Source organism: Schistocerca gregaria, chromosome 1 (genome assembly GCF_023897955.1).
Source record: "Schistocerca gregaria isolate iqSchGreg1 chromosome 1, iqSchGreg1.2, whole genome shotgun sequence".
NCBI classification, from domain to species: domain Eukaryota; kingdom Metazoa; phylum Arthropoda; class Insecta; order Orthoptera; family Acrididae; genus Schistocerca; species Schistocerca gregaria.
The window spans coordinates 504524049-504544750 of record NC_064920.1 but is presented as its reverse complement, the minus strand read 5'-3'; the positions used below and the strand labels follow the sequence as shown (position 1 = coordinate 504544750).

Genomic DNA, 20702 nt, shown 5'->3' with positions numbered 1-20702 from the left:
TTCTCCATTTCTGGCAGCTGCCTAACTCGTAAAATTATTAAATTCACGCTATCTAACTCCATCAAAAATGTGGAGCACAGATTGTTGGTGGATAATGCCAGTGAGATGTCTGTGCATGAATGGACTAGATTACTTATTTACGCATGGTTAACAATGTGAATAATTGTGGATCTGTATGACTGATATATGAATAACAATCTCCACTATAGTTATAATTGAAAACACAGGGATTAAAGGAAGATGAAAGTCAAAGAATTAAAAGGGAAAACTCTTCACAACTACACTCAGTAAAAGTAATGCCTACTGCTTTTCCTGGTACTGAATATATTTTCTTGATGTTTTTAAATACAGGCATTTCTACTTATATTGGTTTAAGTGAAAGCAATTGTTTTGTGTGGGTGATAGTAAAGAAATGGAAAATAGATATTTGAAACAATCCAATTGCTACACCCACTAGGCAATATTCCTAACTACTGTCTACTGGTTGATTTGAATATTTTCTCAAGGAGAGCAGCATTATTCACTTGCTACAATGTTTCGAAAATTTCGGTTTTTTCTCAAGCAAGAAAAATTTCCACCTCGAGAAATTGTGAAAAGATGTTACCTCTAAGTAGTATTTATTTTGCTTGATCCTTCATCTTTGGGCTCTTGTTCTGAATTGTTAGAATTGGGAATATTTCAGATCAATGTTTTTTATATGGGGCTGATAATTATAACCATTTTGGAACTTCATATAGCACTTCAGGAGCCATTAACATATAGATGTAGTGTATTAAGGTCCATTTTTTAAATGAGTACTCACGCAATTGTGAGTACTACCTCCAACTCATTGTAAGAGCAGGTTATACTCTGTCCCTGTGCATGTGAGTTTTCATCCTTATCCAACTGAGCTAGTGCTGTACCCCAAAAGACCTCATTATGTTGTGCCCCCTTTTTAAGTCTTGGACAGAGACTTCTGCGTGTTACTGCCGGTGAGATACAATTTTGTGTCATTGTTAAGTCGTTGAGTTGTACTAAAGAACTTACTTAAATCACCTGGCATTTATTGATTCTGTTCCAGATATATTAAATAACTGTGTGGTGCACTTTTCTATTTGAACTCAAAATTCTAGGTGAGAGGCAGGGTTTTGTAATGATCCCATGGATTCTAATGCAGGAAGCCATAATTTCTGTGAAAACTGGTGGATGCTCATTGAATTCTATAAGGAAACACACATGGTCCTGTTGATTGGCTATTTCAGAAGAATGAGGTAATGAAGGCAGCAGCTTGTAGCTCAGATAAAATTTACTCTGTGATTGAATGTTTGTTGCAAGGGCAATGCTGCTGGCTGGTACACAGCATGCCATGTGTCAATGCAATTAATATAAACCTGTTTGACTCTTTATTCTCTGAACTTTGTAATGTGTTTTGCCTGACAAGGTTCTTCATGTCTCTAAAATGGGAACACAGTGAGTGCACAAAGCACGAGAAAAAACTGAAATTGGCAGATGAGTGGCCCCTTCCATTCAACTTGCTGAAACATCAATCACAAAGTTATTTTAATCGGTGCAAAGAAGTTATACTTCTTTAAAGCTGGAGTATTTATTAATGCAACAACAATCAATATTTATTTTGATAATTTCCTTCAAGTTTTTATTGTGATTTTATTTCTAATTTTCCTGCTGTATTTGAAAATTTTTGAATTGACTTTTATACTTGTGAACTGGCTTTTATTGCATAGTTTTTGTGAATCACCCATTCATTGTCAGGACACCTGTTATTACAAAGTAATCCTTAAAATTTGTGATTTGTAACACTGTTTAGTTGCTAGTGTTAAATCGTTGGTGTACTTCTTTGCTAACTGAATGACATCAAAATATAATAGCAAATACTTATTTGCTGTTAGCAGATGAAATAAAGAAACTTCATATAATGTAGTGTCTGTTGGAAAGTTAAGTTTAAGGAAACAAGCCGTGATTTTTTTACTCTACACTACCCGTAGTAAAACCTTAGATCTTGAACAAGACTTTATTTTGTAGTTTGATAAAAACATATGGTGACAAATATGTTGAAAGTATCAAGATGCTGCTTGTGTTGGTTGTAAAAATTGGAGATGTAATGCATTCGTGGATGCAGCATCTTGTTGTTAGGTAAGTACTTAAAATTGTAATACTGGCACTAGTTGGTGAGAGAATTTCAATTGACTAAAGCTTCTTGCAGCATCATCCCATTTTAAATGTAACAGTTCAGCAAAAAAAAAAAAAAAATTGATTTGTGTTGAATAACTTGCACAAAATTTGCTGGGGAAAGTGAGAGATGGTACAACACAGGAAAGCATGCTATATATTAAAAATGTGAATGGATGAAATGAGGTAATATCTCAAAGCAATTGATGCTGTTCACTATTATGTGCAAAGATTCCATCAATGTCACTAAGGGAGAATGATTTCCGTATATTGCTTATGTCTCCATATGCCTGCCTGAGTGCAACCTTGTGCTTTTACTGGTAACACACCCTTTGATAAAACATTGGTCTGTTTCTCCATAAACTGATCACTGATGGCATTTGCACCATTAAGAAAGGTTAACACATTTTTGTAATAAGTAGCTTCTGGAGAGTTTTGCAGCTGTAAAAGTTTGATCACCTCTTGACAGTTACCAGGGCAGCTAGGGAAATACATTAGGTTTGGCTGAGTCACCAGTAGGTTCTGAGTTCAGCAGCCCCTATTATTTAATTTCTTAGGCGTACTGCATTAATCAGTTTAGTACCAGTGGAGCATTGGACACATGTGCATTTGACAGCATAATAAAAATTATAAAAAAAAGTTTAGTGAAATGATTTGTCTAAAATCAAGAAATAAAACACATGAAATATTTGATGTGAATGTTGCTTGAAATCATGTAGAGCAATTCAAACACTGAACCAAAGATGTGGTTGATATTGTTAGGAAAATCATGTATTTAAATATTTAAAATCATTAACAAAGAACTGTAGCAGCTGGGATGTTCATACATCAGATCTTGTCACGTGTGTTCTTTTCAGATGTTTGAAAAATTTTCTATTGAAAAATCTAAGACTGAAAAGTTGTTGAACTTCATTATTCCTCGGATAGTGATAGAAATTTCAGGGCCACTGAAGACCAGACTGCAAAGTCTACATAATCCACCTGAAAATTATCGTTTAGTTCTCTTCAGAATTCTTTGATTCTACATTAAACTTGGAAGCTTAGGTTCTCAATCAGCACCTAATTTGCTGTTCAAGCTTCATTTAAAGGTCTGATGTGTTTCTAATCTGTTTTCTTACATTTTTGCAAATTATTTCACAGAACAGACTTTTCAAGGTTTTGCAATTTTTATGTTTTGTTCAGAAAGCATGAAAAATAAAAAATTTCAATGTAGATCAAAAAAATTTCAATGTAGATCAAAAAAATTTCAATGTAGGTCAAAAAAATTTCAATGTAGGTCAAAAAAATTTCAATGTAGGTCAAAAAAATTTCAATGTAGATCAGTGCTGTATTATTAAAGTTTGTAGGTCAAGAGAAAGCAAATGAGGTATTAACTGAAATGTAAAGTTCAATTTTAAGCTTAGTTTTAAAGAGTACTGGAGGCTTTTTGTCTGATGGCTTTTTGTCTGATGGCTTTTTGTCTGATGGCTTTTTGTCTGATGGCTTTTTGTCTGATGGCTTTTTGTCTGATGGCTTTTTGTCTGATGGCTTTTTGTCAATTCCCCAGTTTACTTTCTCCTAATTAAATCTTCTCCAGAATTCTCTTCCTGCCATGGAGTATGCACTGATTTGAAACTTTCTGGAAAATTGAAACTTTATGCCATATTGGGTATCAAGCCTTTCGTGGGCAAATTATCATAGACAGAGCTACTGATGCACAACTCCCACTCACAGCTTTACTTCCACGAGTACCTCATCTCCTACCTTTCAAACTAACTCTTATGGAATTTAAGATAGGATATGGAAGTTCTTGTGGAAGTAAAGCTCTGAGAAAGGATAATGAATTGTGCTTGGATAGCTCAGTCCGTATGGTACTTTTCGACAAAAAGCAAAGTTTTGAATCCATCTGCCATGCAGTATGACAGGAAGTTAGAATTTGTTTGGCCAAACTGGATCTCGTGCTGGTCAATTTGACTGGCTATGAAAATTGTAGTGCACAATTTGTAGGGAGTCCACTCCTTTGCACAAGGATTGAATTGCACAAGAAACTACGCACTGTGTCATCATGTAGCATTGGAAACCTGATTTAGGAAACTGATTTTGCTATGTGAAGTTAAGAATGATAAAAAGTATCTACATATTGGCAGCGGTAGCTTAATGAATTTGCACATCTGTGGCATAGGTGGTCTAATAGGCAACAGCCTGGGGACAAGGTCTGGTTTGTATCTAGTTAAAACAATTTTTTGTTACTCTATTAATTTGTTTAATCTGTAGAAATCACAAAGCTTATAGAACAGTTCAGTTCTTAAGGTATTTTAGGCCCTCTAATAGGCACAACATCAGACTTGTTTACCACTTTTGTGTCCAGAGGTGTTAAACATTAATTTGCAAGGAAGAGTATCTGGAGAGGTGGGGGGTGCTAAATGTTGCAATTTTTACAAATTATTCTATTAGTGTATGTGGTGTGCTATAGAAAAATGCTGAAGATTAGATGGGTAGATCACATAACTGAGGCATTGAATAGAATTGGGGAGGAGTTTGTGGTACAACTTGACTAGAAGAAGGGATCGGTTGGTAGGACATGTTCTGAGGCAACAGGTGATCACAAATTTAGCATTGGAGGGCAGTGTGGAGGGTAAAAATCGTAGAGAGAGAGACAGGTGAATACACTAAGCAGATTCAGAAGGATGTAGGTTGCAGTAAGTACTGGGAGATGATGAAGCTTGCACAGGATAGAGTAGCATGGAGAGCTGCATCAAACCAGTCTCAGGACTGAAGATGACAACAACATGTGATGTGATCCATTTATGTGAGTAACAGATTCATTAAACTCTAAATTTCACTTGACGAAATCATGGAAATTATCAAAGAAATTTAGACAACAGTAGAATTAAAATGGGAAGTATGCACTTATTCACCTCCCTGTACAAAAAGGTGACAGAATGGGTGTCAACAAGTACTGTGGAATTACACTGCCACCTACATCTCTTCATGCCTATGGCAGAGAACACGAACAAATTGAACACAAGATTAGGGAGCATAAAGTGGGTTTCGGACTCTGACATTCCTACCCTGAATAAATTTTTAATCTAAAAATGTTGAAATACAGAGCTATTACACATAAGCCCGCCATATGTACATTCACATGCTTCAAGAAGGTGTATGACTGTCGACTGTAAATCCCTTGTCAACACTCTAATAGAACTCTGACTTGACCAGAAAACATGTGAGCTTATTGAACAGACACTCTCCAGCATAACCTATAAAGTAAAATTCACGGGGGAAATCTCAGAACTGGAGACAGACTATCTCCAATTTTGTTCAGTATCATGTTGGACAAGATCATAAGGAATGGGAGAGTGAGCTTAGAAAATGTGACCTATGGAAACCAATGAAGATTGGAAGGTAAACTGAAGTCACCTGCCTAGCCTTCGTTTAGGACCTTTCAATTATGACACAGCGAACAAAATGCAACACACCAAATAGAAATACTCGAGGAATGCACCGAGAAGGTTGGCTTGCAAATTTCTTTTGAGAAAATGGAATTTGTGTTCACCCTTAAACATACAGAATCTAACCACAAAATATGGATGGATAAACAGTTCCACATTTTAATTACCTAGGGAAATTTTGGAACCCACCGGACTAGAAAAATCTCAAATTCGAGCACAGAAACTAAAGAGAGCCTATGGTCAAATGCACACACTTTACAACAAAAAAGTGTATGTCCATGCATGCAAAAATCACACTAGAGAACTGTCATTAAACCTGAGGTGCTGTACGTAGCAGAGAACTTGTCACTCCGTAACAAGATACTACTACAAAATCTGCAAAAAAGAAAAAGGTCATTAGGAAAATCTGTGGACCAGAAAAACTGAAGCTGGATATAGACTGCAAACCAACGAAACTAGAGGGAATTTCAAATATTGCTGCTGACATTAGATTAAGATGCCTCAAATTCTATGGACACACACAGACTCCCTGACTATCATGCCAGATACTCACAGCCAATGAAAACCTTAAAGGTATGACATGGGCCATACAAGTACGAAGAGACCTTACTGATGCTCAGCTCGCCATTCAGGACACTGTAGACTGTAATATCTACAGATGCAAAATAGAAAAGTGGGAAGTCCAGCCAGGGACAAGAGCCAAAAATTCTGCTACAAAGTGGATAGATAAAGAAAGCAAGTCATGAGCGAGAAAATGGTCTCGTGGAAAAACTGCAGAACTGTACAAGCTTTGTGTGATCCATAGTGTGTGTGTGTGTGTGTGTGTGTGTGTGTGTGTGTGTGTGTGTGTGTCAGTAATATTTTTCATAAGTGATTTTCAACAAAATTGTGTTATGCTAGAATATGCAGATGGCACCAATACCTCCTAAGCTTTAACACTTCTGTGGTTGCATTTTAGGGAATAGACGTGCAATATAATTGATAGTAAATTGGTTCATTTAAGAATGTACAGGTCTTTTTGTAGCTGGCTTGCAGTGTGGCACAATATATTATGTAGCAACAAATTAGAGATCTCAATTCTAGAAAAACAGAAAGATACAGTATTGCCAGGATTGGTATAAATGTATTTTGTTAATGTGGGTATTTGGATTGGAGATGAAGGCATTATGAAACAATGGAAAAAATTGAAATAGCATTAATCATTCAGAATTTTATCTGGAGTTGTGGGACAGGATTCCTGATTTGATAAGTGTATGTCTGCACCATCACAAATGCTCTTTTTTAAAAGTTTGTTAGTGTCTTCAGGCAAATTAAGAGTTGTAATGTGCCACTATTTAATGGGAGTAACCAAAAATTGTGAACACTGTCATGGACTAGAAGTAAATTTTTACTTTAATCCAGAAAATGGAGCTAGTTAACATAACTGTGTTATACAAAGCACAACTTCAGTCAGTTTATTGAGACTGTGTTCTAAATTAGCATGAGACACTCTTGGCAACATCACTAAATCAGTAATTGATAAGATATTGTGCTTCAATCACAGGTATTAATCATACATCATAATTAAACAGTATTTGTTGATGAAGGTGGTGGTGTAAAGGAGGGAAAGAAGAGACTGCATGTTTCTCAGACTTCTTCATAACATAATAAGATCAAGGTAACTTTAAAAAGAGGAAATGTGCTTAAAGAACATTACTTGATTTTGAACACAGATCAGTACTTTGATTGTGAGAGTGTTAACAATATAGCGGGTTGCAAATGGGAACTTAAGTCGCGTTTCGTCTGTTAGAAGACTAGGTAAAAACATTAAATTGGCTTTAGAACAGGATGGTGACATTAAGACAAAAGATGAAGGAAAATTAATTCAAAATGGAATGTCTATCAAATGAAGTAAATTGCATTAAACTGTCTCTTAACTGTTGTCACAAGAATAAATTACAGCACTAAGATTTGTAGTGGACATGTCAGTAGTGTGCAGGATAAGGGAGAGGTCGAAAATTGAACTGAATTATGATTGCTATCTTTCTTATGTATTAGTTGCTCTTGTTACATATGACTTGCACCCTGGAAGATATTGCAGATCGTTTCACACTTAAGCAGAGGACTAGAAGATAGGGGAAGATGGAAGTAGTGAGTGGGCAGCAAATTGTCAGGTTTCCAACCATGGGAATCTATGCTGTGTACACTGGCTTTTTAGGAATGTCTCCCATATATAAACTGCCATTTACATACATTTGACTTAACTTCAAAATGGGACAAATAGTCAACAATAGTATCAATATCTGCAGGAGACAGTAAAACTCCAGATAGGGACTAGTGGCAGACTTGTTTCATTCTGCGATATTGTCGACACTCGCCTTGATGTATGACAAGAACAAAAAGGGGCATGTCATCTGATGGCTCTACACACCCAATGAGAGTGCGGTGGGTGCATGTGATGGGAAGTGAGAGAGATTGCAACATTACCAAATCTGGATAGAAGTGAAATCTGTTATGTATTCAGATAAAAGCCAGTATGTTCTCATGTCCTCAGAAATAGCTATGTATGTGAAAGAAGTGATCAAATATATGTGACATCGGAGACATAAATTTCAGCGTGGTGGTGCCGGTGCAGCCGCCGCCACAGATGGTAGTAATTGAAAAGTCTAGAAAAAGACATGGTACGGGAATTGGAAAATGACTCGGTACGGGAATTTGTCAACCAATATCTTTCCATCTATTTTATGCGTGTAGTTACTTTCCTTACATGTTAATGTTTTCCATTTCACAGCTTTTTAAATATCGGGGAAATTAGTAATTCTACAGGTAAAGGATCTGATGCAAGTAGCATACAATGTGTGAATACTTCAGACCGAAACTTTGAGGAAACTGTGAGTAGGTGGTTGGAGGAATCAGATGATAGCGACTGTGACGAAAATCCTGAAGAAAGAAACTGAACCCATTGTGAGTGAGCATGGCACTGTCAGGACAGTGCAACAGAAAATTGCTCTGATGAAAGTAGTGAGCCATGTGATGAGCTACAGAGAAGCAATTACTTCTCTGGCAAGAATCAGTACAAATGGGCCAAAGCACATCCGATCTGAGCTGTTACAACGCCTCGCCATAACATCATGAAATTTCTACCTACCACGTTGACTACAGGAGATCCTAAAGACCCATTTTCATTATGGCATATAGATTTCGATGACTAAGTTCTCGATCACATCCTACTAGGGACAAATGCTAAAATAGATTGCGTCAGGCAGAAGTACTCTCGACAAAAGCAAAGCTGAACTTCAGGACCTGGATTTGGGTGCACTTTTGACTTTTTTTAGGACATCTGGTAAATTCTGTTTTTAAATCCAACCACGAAAATGTAAATTAATGTGCTATTTTCAAATGTGCCATGTCTAGGAACTGTTTCCTAATGTTGTTCAACTGTTTACGGTTTGGTGGCTTTTGAAATAGTGTCTAAAAATTGACAAAATGGCAGCAGCCTCATTTCCCTTTAGAAAAATTGCTGTTGCGGTAGTGCGAATGGCTGAAAGCAAGGGGAAACTACAGCCGTAATTTTTCCCGAGGGCATGCAGCTCTAGTGTATGGTCAAATGATGATGGCGTCCTCTTGGGTAAAATATTCCGGAGGTAAAATAGTCCCCCATTTGGACCTCCGGGCGGGGACTACCAAAGAGGACCTCGTTATCAGGAGAAATAAAACTGGCATTCTACGGATCGGAGCGTGGAATGTCAGATCCCTTAGTCGGGCTGGTTGGTTAGAAAATTAAAAAAGGGAAATGGATAGGTTAAAGTTAGATATAGTGGAAATTAGTGAAGTTCAGTGGCAGGAGGAACCTGACTTCTGGTCAGGCGAATACGGGGTTATAAATACAAAATGAAATAGGGGTAATGCAGGAGTAGGTTTAATAATGAATAGGAATGCGGGTGCGCTGCTACAAACAGCATAGTGAATGTATTATAGTGGCCAAGATAGACACGAAGCACATGCCTACTACAGTAGTACAAGTTTATATGCCAACTAGCTCTGCAGATGATGATTAAATTGAAGAAATGTATGATGAGATAAAAGAAATTGTTCAGATAGTGAAGGGAATCGAAAATTTAATAGTCATGGGTGACTGGAATTTGGCAGTAGGAAAAGGGAGAGAAGGAAACAGGTTAATATGGATTGGGGGCTAACAAATGAACGAGGAAGCCGTCTGTTAGAATTTTGCACAGGATAACTTAATCATAGCTAACACTTGGTTCAAGAATCATAAAAGGAGGTTGTATAGATGGAAGAATCCTGGAGGACATTTCCAGGGGCAGATGTGGACTCTGACCACAATCTATTGGTTATGAACTGTAGATTAAAACTGAAGAAATTGGAAAAAAGTGGGATTTTAAGGAGACGGGACCTGGATAAACTGACTAATCCAGAGGTTGTACACAGTTTCAGGGACAGCATAAGGAAACAATTGACAGGAATGGGGGAAAGAAATACAGTAGAAGACGAATGGGTAGCTCTGAGGGATGAAGTAGTGAAGGCAGCAGAGGATCAAGTAGGTAAAAAGACGAGGGCTAGTAGAAATCCTTGGATAACAGAAGAAATATTGAATTTAATTGATGAAAGGCGAAAATATAAAATGGAGTAAATGAACCATGCAAAAAGGAATACAAACGTCTCAAAAATGAGATCGACAGGAAGTGCAGAATGGCTAAGCAGGCATGGCTAGAGGACAAATGTAAGGATGTAGAGGGGTATATTACTAGGGGTAAGATATACTGCCTACAGGAAAATTAAAGAGACCCTTGGAGAAAAGAGAGCCACTTGCATGAATATCAAGAGCTCAGATGGAAATCCAGTTCTAAGCAAAGAGGGGAAAGCAGAAAGGTGGAAGGAGTATATAGAGGGTCTATACAAGGGAGATGTACTTGTGGACAATATTATGGAAATGGAAGAGGATGTAGATGAAGACGAAATGAGAGATACGATACTGCGTCAAGAGTTTGACAGAGCACTGAAAGACCAGAGTCGAAACAAGGCCCCGGGAGTAGACAACATTCCATTAGAACTACTGACGGCGTTGGGAGAGCCAGTCCTTACAAAACTCTACCATCTGGTGAGCAAGATGTATGAGACAGGCGAAATACCCTCAAGACTTCAAGAAGAATATAATAATTCCATTCCCAAAGAAAGCAGGTGCTGACAGATGTGAACATTACCGAACTATCAGTTTAATAAGTCACAGCTGCAAAATACTAACGCGAATTATTCACAGACGAATGGAAAAACTGGTAGAAGCCGACCTCGGGGAGGATCAGTTTGGATTCCGTAGAAATGTTAGAACACGTGAGGCAATACTGACCCTATGACTTATCTTAGAAGGAAGATTAAGGAAAGGCAAACCTACGTTTGTAGCATTCGTAGACTTAGCGAAAGCTTTTGACAATGTTGACTGGAATACTCTTTCAAATTCTAAAGGTGGCAGGGTAAAATACAGAGAGCGAAAGGCTATTTACAATTTGTACAGAAACCAGATGGCAGTTAGAGTCGAGGGCATGAAAGGGAAGCAGTGGTTGGGAAAGAAGTGAGACAGGGTTGTAGCCTCTCCCCGATGTTATTCAATCTGTATATTGAGCAACAGTAAAGGAAAGAAAAGAAAAGTTTGGAGTAGGTATTAAAATCCAGGGAGAAGAAATAAAAACTTTGAGGTTTGCTGATGACATTGTAATTTGTTAACATCTAGTATAGAGTTAAGTGTCAGGAAGTCATTTCTGAAAGTATTTGTATGGATTGTAGCCATGTATGGAAGTGAAACATGGACAATAAATAGTTTGGACAAGATGAGAATAGAAGCTTGTGAAATGTGGTGCTACAGAAGAATGTTGAAGATTAGGTGGGTAGATCACATAACGAATGAGGAGGTATTGAATGGGATTGGGGAGAAGAGGAGTTTGTGCAACTTGACTAGAAGAAGGGATCGGTTGGTAGGACATGTCCTGAGGCATCAAGGGATCTCAAATTTAGCATTGGAGGGCAGCATGGAGGGTAAAAATCGTAGAGGGAGACCAAGAGATGAATACACTAAGCAGATTCAGAAGGATGTAGGTAGCAGTTGGTACTGGGAGATTGAGCAGCTTGCACAGGATAGATTAGCATGGAGAGCTACATCAAACCAGTCTCAGGACTGAAAACAACAACAATAAGTTTTGACATTTAAAAAGTAGTTTACTTGTTAGAAAGTTTGGATGATAAGAAGAAAATTGTCAGTTGCTGGCAGTTTTTAATATGTACTCAAATTTGTTGAAGGAAAAATAATAAAATGCCTGTAAACGCAGTAGGTAATAAGTGACAATAACAAATGTAGTAGAACCAACATTTTATTGTTACTCACATATAGTCTTTTTTTACACAATTCTTCCCCATCTTAAACTTCTTCCATGAGCCTAATTTTTTCTGAGGTTAGTTTTTAAATCGGAGAAGATATTTTAAATCGGTCTTGCGACTCCAAGAAAAAGTGTGTTTTTGTCACCAAATGTTTCATTTTGTTGAAATAAAACATTAGTGGTCTTAATGAAAACACACACACACACACACACACACACACACACACACACACACACACACACACACCATTTGGCTTGCATTCTCCAGCTTAACAGTTCTTCACAACAGATGTTTTTAGTGCTTAAGATTTTTGTTCACATCAGGAAACACCATCTGCTTACAAGTTTTTTTATAGATATCTCCTCGTTTGCACTATTGTTTCTTGTTGCGAACAAGAGTTTGTTAACTTACTGTTGGGATCTCAAAATTTGTCAGGGAAAAATGTTAAAACTTGTCAGGGAATATCATTTGGGGAAACTTGCATCAATCCTGAGTCTATTTTAGTGACACAGTTGAGCAATTTGAAAATAGGTACCTGTGTGATTGAGTTATTATGTAAGTTTCTTAACGGCTCCTAAGCTTGATGGCTGCTGTGTTCAAATCAGTTTGTCATCAGCTTTTTCTGTAGATCGTCCTGAGATTCAGGCATGCTGTTTGAAGAGCATGCTCACTAAGAAGCCCTTCATTGAGAAGCTTATAACATTCTTTTATCGTGACAGCTGATTGAGCTGTTCTCTTTTAAGTAGCTTCTTCTGCAGTTTTTGGTACAGTTGTGTTTGTTTAATATTTGAGTGCATTTGGAGTTCAAATTAAGTGTGTTTGGAGAGATTGTGCAATTTTTCGTCAAACGTAAAGAAATGTTCTTCATCTCTGTCTTTAAGTTATTCTTCCTCTTGAATTAAATCATCCCGGGGTATTCTGAAGAAATGATCTGCCACGTAATTTGTCTATGTTGAAAACTTGATATACATGCACCTCTCTCTCTCTCTCTCTCTCTCTCTCTCTCTCTCTCTCTCTCTCTCTCTCTCTCTCTCTCTCTCTCTCTGGGAATTGCTGCATTATGCATTCACTTACTAAGTTTGTCTGGATAGTTTGCTGTGCCACATTTTGTTGTTAAGTAGAGGAAGTAGTTTACTACTTGGATAATGATCCTTGTTTGTACTGTCATAAGTTACTGTTTGGGGGGGGGGGGGGGGTTAAAATTTCCCATCACAGTAGTTCTTAATCTACATGTATGTAAACAGATGTATGGAGACAATATCCAACAATGTTGGTTTGTATGGGAAGACATTGTGTAGGTCTTGTTTTATAAAAATAGCACTACCATATTGACTAGTCTGTCATCCACTAGCAACATTCCTGGAGCAGTTGAAGTCTTTGTAAGTCATCTCTGTATGTTCCTTTCATTAAAAATGTCTTGAATGAATGCATAAAATGTATTTATCTCAGCCCAAATTGTGTAATGTTTGTCCTATGACAGAAGTACTTTATAGAATTATGAACACAAAACTGGGTTTCAAAAACTGGTTTCACTTTTGTATTTGAAATAGGTTTTGTTTGTGATTGCTTTTGTAAGGCACTTGAATGTTGTAACTTTTAACTCTTTGGAGATGTTCTGCACCATTAACTAGTGGCATAAGTTTCTTGTTTCGATTGTGGCTGATAAGTGGATTTTGCCAGAAATTGGTGACTAAGTTCCTAAATAAAATTTCATTAGGACAAATCAGATTTTGGCTGTGGTTTTTCGCTCTGTGATGCATTAAAACAGTCCCTGTGATGTGGATGTTGATCACCGAATTTTAATAATAAGATGCATAAGCTATGATTTTCCAATGTGTCAGGACTCAGATTTTTGTTGAACAGGAGGTACATTGATGGCACATGAACATGCTGGATAATAAGCGTCTTCCAAGTGGTGCCGTTCCTGTTGCAGTGTCATTGTGTTGGGTTTAATAAATGTTAACATATTGAAAGTGATACAGAATTTTATCATTAAATTTTATTGCTTGTTAGGCATGGCATATTACTTACACTAATTTTTAAGTGGTCATTCTCAGTTAAAAACTTCAATGTTTATTTTTGTAAAAGTCCAGTGAACTGAATATTTATAGAGTAGTTTACAGTAAAACAAAGAACTCTGTAGCCCAGTAGGTCTTGTGGTGTTAAAATAAATGGATTTGAAACTGGCCATTAGTAATTATATATTGTCTGCAATCTACTGAATGCTGGATTTCTGTTAACAAACCAATTTAATTTTTGTGATGGAATGTGAAATATATTGTATATAATTTTTATGAAATATCCAGAGATGACACGATCTTGCACTTCTATATTATTTACTATATACATCTTTAATAAAGACTAGTGCAGTATGTACCGCAGTGTGATTGTCTATTTCTGTTTAGTATTAGAATGGCTCTCTTACATGTTGAAGTAGTTTAGTTTGATTTAATAAGATTATAATTTTCCACCATCCAATAGGAAACATTCCAACAATAGAACGTTATAAGTAGGAGGCAGATAAATCAATGGCGTGTGTTATCAAGTGCCAGAGCAATGATGAAAACTTTCATGCGTTCTTTCTGGCTGTAAATAAATATGTGAAAGAACACAACTTGACAGAAAATTAAGCACATGTAAGAGGAGCAGGAAACAAAGAAACTTCACAGGTGGACAGGTTATTTGATGTTATTTCAGTGATTACAAAATCTTGGCAAATTTACAAAGAACTAAGTAGTATGAGCCCACTTATTAGTATGAGCCCACTTATTAGTATGAGCCCACTTATTAGTATGACATTGCACCTCCTCTGGTCTGGGCACAAGCGTTGATTTGGTTAGGAAAGGTGTCAGAAACAGTTGTAACTTCTCCTGAGGTGAACTGATCATTTAATCTCAGATGCTGGCGCTGGAAAGATTGATGTATGAGCTAGTCCCAACATAATGCAGACCATTCATAGATTCATGCTGTGAACACTGGCACCTCATTACTGAGGTATGAGAGGCAGTAACACAGAAGACAGCGGTGATGTACTCTTGTACTGATGTAGTAGTAGTCAGTCACTACCAGTGATGACCTGATGTCATACATAATGGCACCTCACAATGCAATGCAAGGAATAACACTGCTGTGCCTTTCCAAGACATTGGAAGAATAGGACTTCTCCACGTAACCACCATGCTCCCAAATGGTCATCTGGGGTAGTGCAGAACCTCGAATCGTCACAGAATACAGAACACAGTGTAGTGATGTTCATCAGCTGTCCAAACTTTCTGGTCATGACACCACTCCAAACACAGCCGTTTGTAATGTGGTATTAATGGTGGTATGTGCACTGGGTGAAAAATCTGTCACTGCTGCTGGTTTCCAACCAATGATGCAAGATGACACAGAATATTGCAAGGAGTCTATTACTTGTTCTTTGATGGCAGGTGCAAATGTAAAAAGTCAGGATTTGCTTGGTTCGCAATACGGCAATCCTCCCGTGTGATGGCCAGACATATTCGACTGGGTACTTGATAAGTACAGCTGATCACACTTTCCTATGTGGTCAAATATCAGGTCTCTGTCACATCCAAATGCCCCAAAAATCTAGATATTGGGAGATTCAACCAGTCAGCCAAATGGAGATCCTTAATAATGACCACTTCACTGTCAAGAGCTGATAATGCTTGCCCACCAAAGTGTGCAGCATCTGTGTAGTTATATTGATATCAGACCACATCGTGTAAGTGCTTCAGTTTTTGTCATGCGGTGTATAACAAAGAGGAAATCTCAGAAGAAACAAGAGGTAACTAATCAAAGCTATACGTAGATAATGTGTTCAAAAATTTAATTGTGCATATGTATCACCTATCGTTGTAAAGAAGTGAAAAGTAATTTATGGAAGCAATGTCATCTAGCCTGCTTGTGGTGATGCTTAAGAGGCATAGTTACGGTGTAGTTATATACATTTTCTGAAATATCATTACAACTTTCTTGAAAGTTTAATGAAATGCTTTTGAGTTCAAACACTAGATTTTTCTTCTTTTTCCTGCACACACCACATTGAAGTTTGTGTTTTGATAGGAATGTATGCCTCTTTCATCTCTAATTGCAAACTTTGTATTAATTAACAAGTGTTTATGTCTCAACATTTACACAAAGTTCAGTAGAACATTCATACCAAAAGTAACAATTCCCTTTATGCTCTGCTGTCTTGGTGCATGGTTGTGGTGAGACTTGTCAGGGCACCCAAGTAAAATACTGCTAAGTTACTGTGTCTTATAATCAAATTGTCAATAAAAACACCCTACTACTGATGCCTGGAAGCATTTCTGTATACCTCAACAGTGCAAGATGGGATGGGCTTAAGCATTAACAATCAAGACCAAAAGCAGTCTCAGGAATAGAATTTTTGGAAAGCATCTTTAAAGGTAAAGTGATTTGTTCATGGCCTGGGGACTGAAGAGTTGCATAAAATAAAAGTAATTATTAGCTTTTCACTAACAAATGTTTGTTGTTAAAGGCTACGGTGGATGATGTGATTGGCTACTTTCACAGTATCTTATTTACAATAAAACGTCTGATAGTGAATAAATTATAAACCAAACTTTGTTCTGAGCATGTGTTGAATAGTGGGCAGAGATGTTTAAGAGGCAATAGTGGGATGAAAGGTGGTTAAGCTTCATAGAGCCATAAATTACTGTTTCCATTGAAATCTGTGCAAAATACTCATTATAAGACTGTACTTTGTACTGTTCATTGCTGGAAATTTCTTGGAGATTGATAGCACAGCTTGGTGATTAAACATTTAAAAAGCCTGATTTGCTTGGCATAATGACTTCAAGGATGGCTGTAAATGGACAGGAAATAAAATCTATGAAAGTCTTCCAAAGACAATCACTAACACCATTCATTATCTCGTTAATGGAAATACTTAAATTTTTGAATTTTTTTCTCGTCGCTGATGTAAAGTTATAGGTGCTCAGCTGGAGTGGCATTTTTGTATATAAATTTCTTTTCTTGAATGTCACTCTGTATAATTATGATCTTCGGGTAAGGTTAAGAATTCCTTGTTGCAGTAATTGGTGCAGCCAACTAATACAAGAAATCACCATTCACAGCAATACCACCTCAGTACTGCAGTTCTCATTTGTCTGAAATTGGAAGAATGAAATGGCTTCTATTTGGCCATCTTTCATCTTATCATACTTATTTCTGTTATTTTCATCTCTTTGGCTGTGAAGAGTTACCAGCTGTGGAAGAATTTGCTGCTTTAATGGTAAGAGCTTCAAAAAGCCATTAAAAAGCTTTAAGTGCATTTTAAACTCTCTTACATAAAAAAGTGATGTTCAATTGCTTATGTTGTAATATCAAATAAATGTCATGTTCAAATTATTAACAATGAGATGATGTCCACTTTGCCTCTTACCAAGTACTGAAGCAGAGGAGAAAATTTAAGCACTTTCAGAAAAATGTGGTCTGCAAGCCAACAGTACCACAAACACAGTGTATCACAACACAGTAACTATCTATTGCATTGTAGTTAAGCAGTGTTGTAGTTTTGTCCTGAATTTAGAGTATTTTGGGAAAAAAATATAAGTCCCATGTTCATCATAGCCATCATACAATACATGGGGGAGCTTGTCACGTAAAACAAGCACTCCAAGAAACAAGTCAGCAACGCTGTGGCACAGGTTTCATAAACTTTTAGTTCAATACTATAGAACTAATTAATGTTTCCAGTCATCTTCGTAAAGCTTTTGTAAGCTGTGATGTGCTTTGGGAGCCACAATTTGGAATAGTTGTTGAATGTTGTTTTAAAGAATAGGGATCTAAACTGCATATTTTGATGAGTGTAAGACACTAATAAAAAATAAGCTTCACTCCCCAGGTCAGTTGTGTATTGAAGTAGTTGCTGACACGTCACTGTCAGACAACTTCTGGAGCTCCTTATCTACCACTGTGTTAATTGTTCTTGGGCTCATAGAGTTGTGTGTGGTAAAGGGTTTAAGCCTAGTGGCTTGAGATGGTGCTTCAGGAAACAGTAACAACTAAAAGGGCAAAATAAAGCTGCTGCTCCTGAATGTATAAACAGTCAGAAGCATAATGAGACAATCTTGTATCGGGCAATACTTCATAGTACAGTAAAGATGTTATAATGTGTTAAGATGTGATTAAACAACTGCTGGAAAAAGGCATTCATGTAGGCTTCAGTGTTAAAAACTACAGTGGAGGTAAAATGATAGTGCAAATAGCTGCCTTTAGTGGAACATTGAACTCTAAATGTATTAGGATACTGTAAGGTAGGTTTGTCAAACAATGTCATTACTCGTTCTGAATACAATTGGTGCTATAAACACAGGAAGAGTCGTTCATGTAGCACTTCTTGTGTCTCCTTAACAAAAGTTAAAGTTGGCCGTGTAACAATACATTTTACATCTGGAATAATTTTCTATTATGTTTACCACCTCTCCTCCTCCTCCTCCTCCTCCTCCTCCTCCTCCTCCCCCCCCCTCCCCCTCCCCCCCCTCCCCCCAAATGGGAGGAGTAAGCCTTGGCCTTTCACAACTCCCAGTTATGACAGTCCATGAGAGACCTTTCAACCCACACACAGTGGGTTGGAGACTACCATAACCACATTCTCAGAGGTGGAGATCGAAATTTTCACATTTAATTTCTAGAAATGGCTGAATCACCAACAGTGGAGGTAAATTAATCATATCTACAGCTGTAGTCAAATACAGGAGGTTTTTCTGGTCCTGATTTGATTGTAAAGCAGGTTTGTGCCCCAAGAATATAGACAGGTTCAAAAGTCAATGACCATTTAAAACTGAGAGTACAGTTGCCTTGTGGGCAATTCAAACCATTTCTGTACGTGACGCCACAATTGACACAAAGTAACAGCTGCTTTCGCTTTCACAAACGCAGTCCAACTCCCACTTCACCATCACCTCCTACAGGCAGGTGACGGGAAGTAACTGGATGTATGTGTTGCCCTCATTAATGTACACAAAACTTAATCAGAAAGCATAACTTGGATGCAGGTAAAACAAGACTTTGCTAGAGGTGCACAAAATAATTTAAATGATGATCCTGAAGAAAGGTTGGCGCTATTTATTCTGGTCCCTCTAGAGACATTAACTTACTACAATACAAAGTGAATTTTGCTACAAACTGGATCATTTTTTAAATATTTGTCGTGCACAGCACAATTATTCAAATATATACCATTAGCTTTAAAAGGACAAGTGGACGTTATTGTATTCCTTGAATGTGCCCTCTAGATCCCATTATCAAATAAAATCTCTGTTGATGACAAAAGAACTATGAGAACACTGGAACAGATGTGATATTGTATCACAAAAGTTTCAAATATGATGAGTGTGTAAATGGCCTGATAGCTGTTTTGCACTTGCAGCCACCACAGAACTGGATCTGGGATTTCCTTGTCAGTATACCAAGATAGAGGTTTCATCTCTATGATATGTACGCGTGGCATTTGTGGTGAACACCCTGCTGTCCCCATCAATATTCTGTGGGAGGAAGAGTGTTACCTATGATCTGGTTGAGAGGTGTAGAATAATTTTAATGCATCTTCAAATTTCACAAAGCTTGTTTAACACTGGTGATAGCCTCATCTACGTCTCAATGTGATTTGCAGTTGTCTGATTGAATGAGCTGTGAAAATGCCAGCAAGCATACGTGAGACCAAACTTCACAAAATGATGGGGGTATTGCTCATCCTTGCGTGCTTTTCTCATATTTTCGTCTCTGTGCTTTGGACCTAACTAGCACTGGCCAAGTTAGAAATACATATTTCTGTTGATAAGTTTGAACTTTCTACTACTGCTGCTGCTGCTACTACTACTACTACTACTACTACTACTACTACTACTACTACTTCTTCTTCTTCTTCTTCTTCTTCTTTTACATTTCACAGGAAATGTAAAATTTTACTTGTTGTTGTTGTCGTTGTCATCGTCAGTCCTGGGACTGGTTTGATGCAGCTCTCCATGATACTCTGTCCTGTGCAAGCTTCTTCACCTCCCAGTACCTACTGCAACCTACATCCTTCTGAATCTGCTTAGTGTAGTCATCTCTTGGTCACCCTCTACGATTTTTACCCTCCACGCTGCCCTCCAATGCTAAATTTGTGATCCCTTGATGCCTCGGGACATGTCTTACCAACCGATCCCTTCTTCTAGTCAAGTTGTGTCACAAACTTCTCTTCTCCCCAATCCTATTCAATACCTCCTCATTAGTTACATGATCTATCCACCTTATGTTTAGCATTCTTCTGTAGCACCACATTTCGAAACCTTCTATTCTCTTCTTGTCCAAACTATTTATCGTCCATGTTTCACTTCCATACATGGCTACACTCCAAACAAATACTTTCAGAAAAGACTTCCTGACACTTAAATCTACACTCGATGTTAACAAATATCTCTTCTTCAAAAACACTTTCCTTGCCATTGCCAGTCTACATTTTATATCGTCTCTACTTCGACCATCATCAGTTGTTGTACTCCCCAAATAGCAAAACTCCTTTACTACTTTAAGTGTCTCATTCCCTAATCTGATTCCCTCAGCATCATCCAATTTAGTTTGACTAAATTCCATTATCCTCGTTTTGCTTTTGTTGATGTTCATCTTACATACTCCTCAAGACACTGTCCATTCCGTTCAACTGCTCTTCCAGGTCCTTTGCTGTCTCTGACAGAATTACCGTCATCGGCGAACCTCAAAGTTTTT

At 37.5% G+C, this 20702-nt stretch overlaps 1 long non-coding RNA gene across 4 annotated transcripts in view; it reads left to right on the top strand.

Annotated features, from left to right (window-relative positions):
- The window catches only part of LOC126354342 (uncharacterized), a 68919-nt gene that overhangs the window by 18629 nt on the left and 29588 nt on the right, over positions 1-20702 (top strand). For 2 of the 4 annotated variants that reach the window (XR_007565301.1, XR_007565304.1), the window contains exons 5-6: positions 1113-1250; positions 17027-17226. This is a non-coding gene — a long non-coding RNA (uncharacterized LOC126354342). Of the gene's footprint in view, positions 1-1112; positions 14345-17026; positions 17227-20702 lie in introns of those variants that run through there. The other 2 variants (XR_007565300.1, XR_007565305.1) reach the window with 1 other exon arrangement.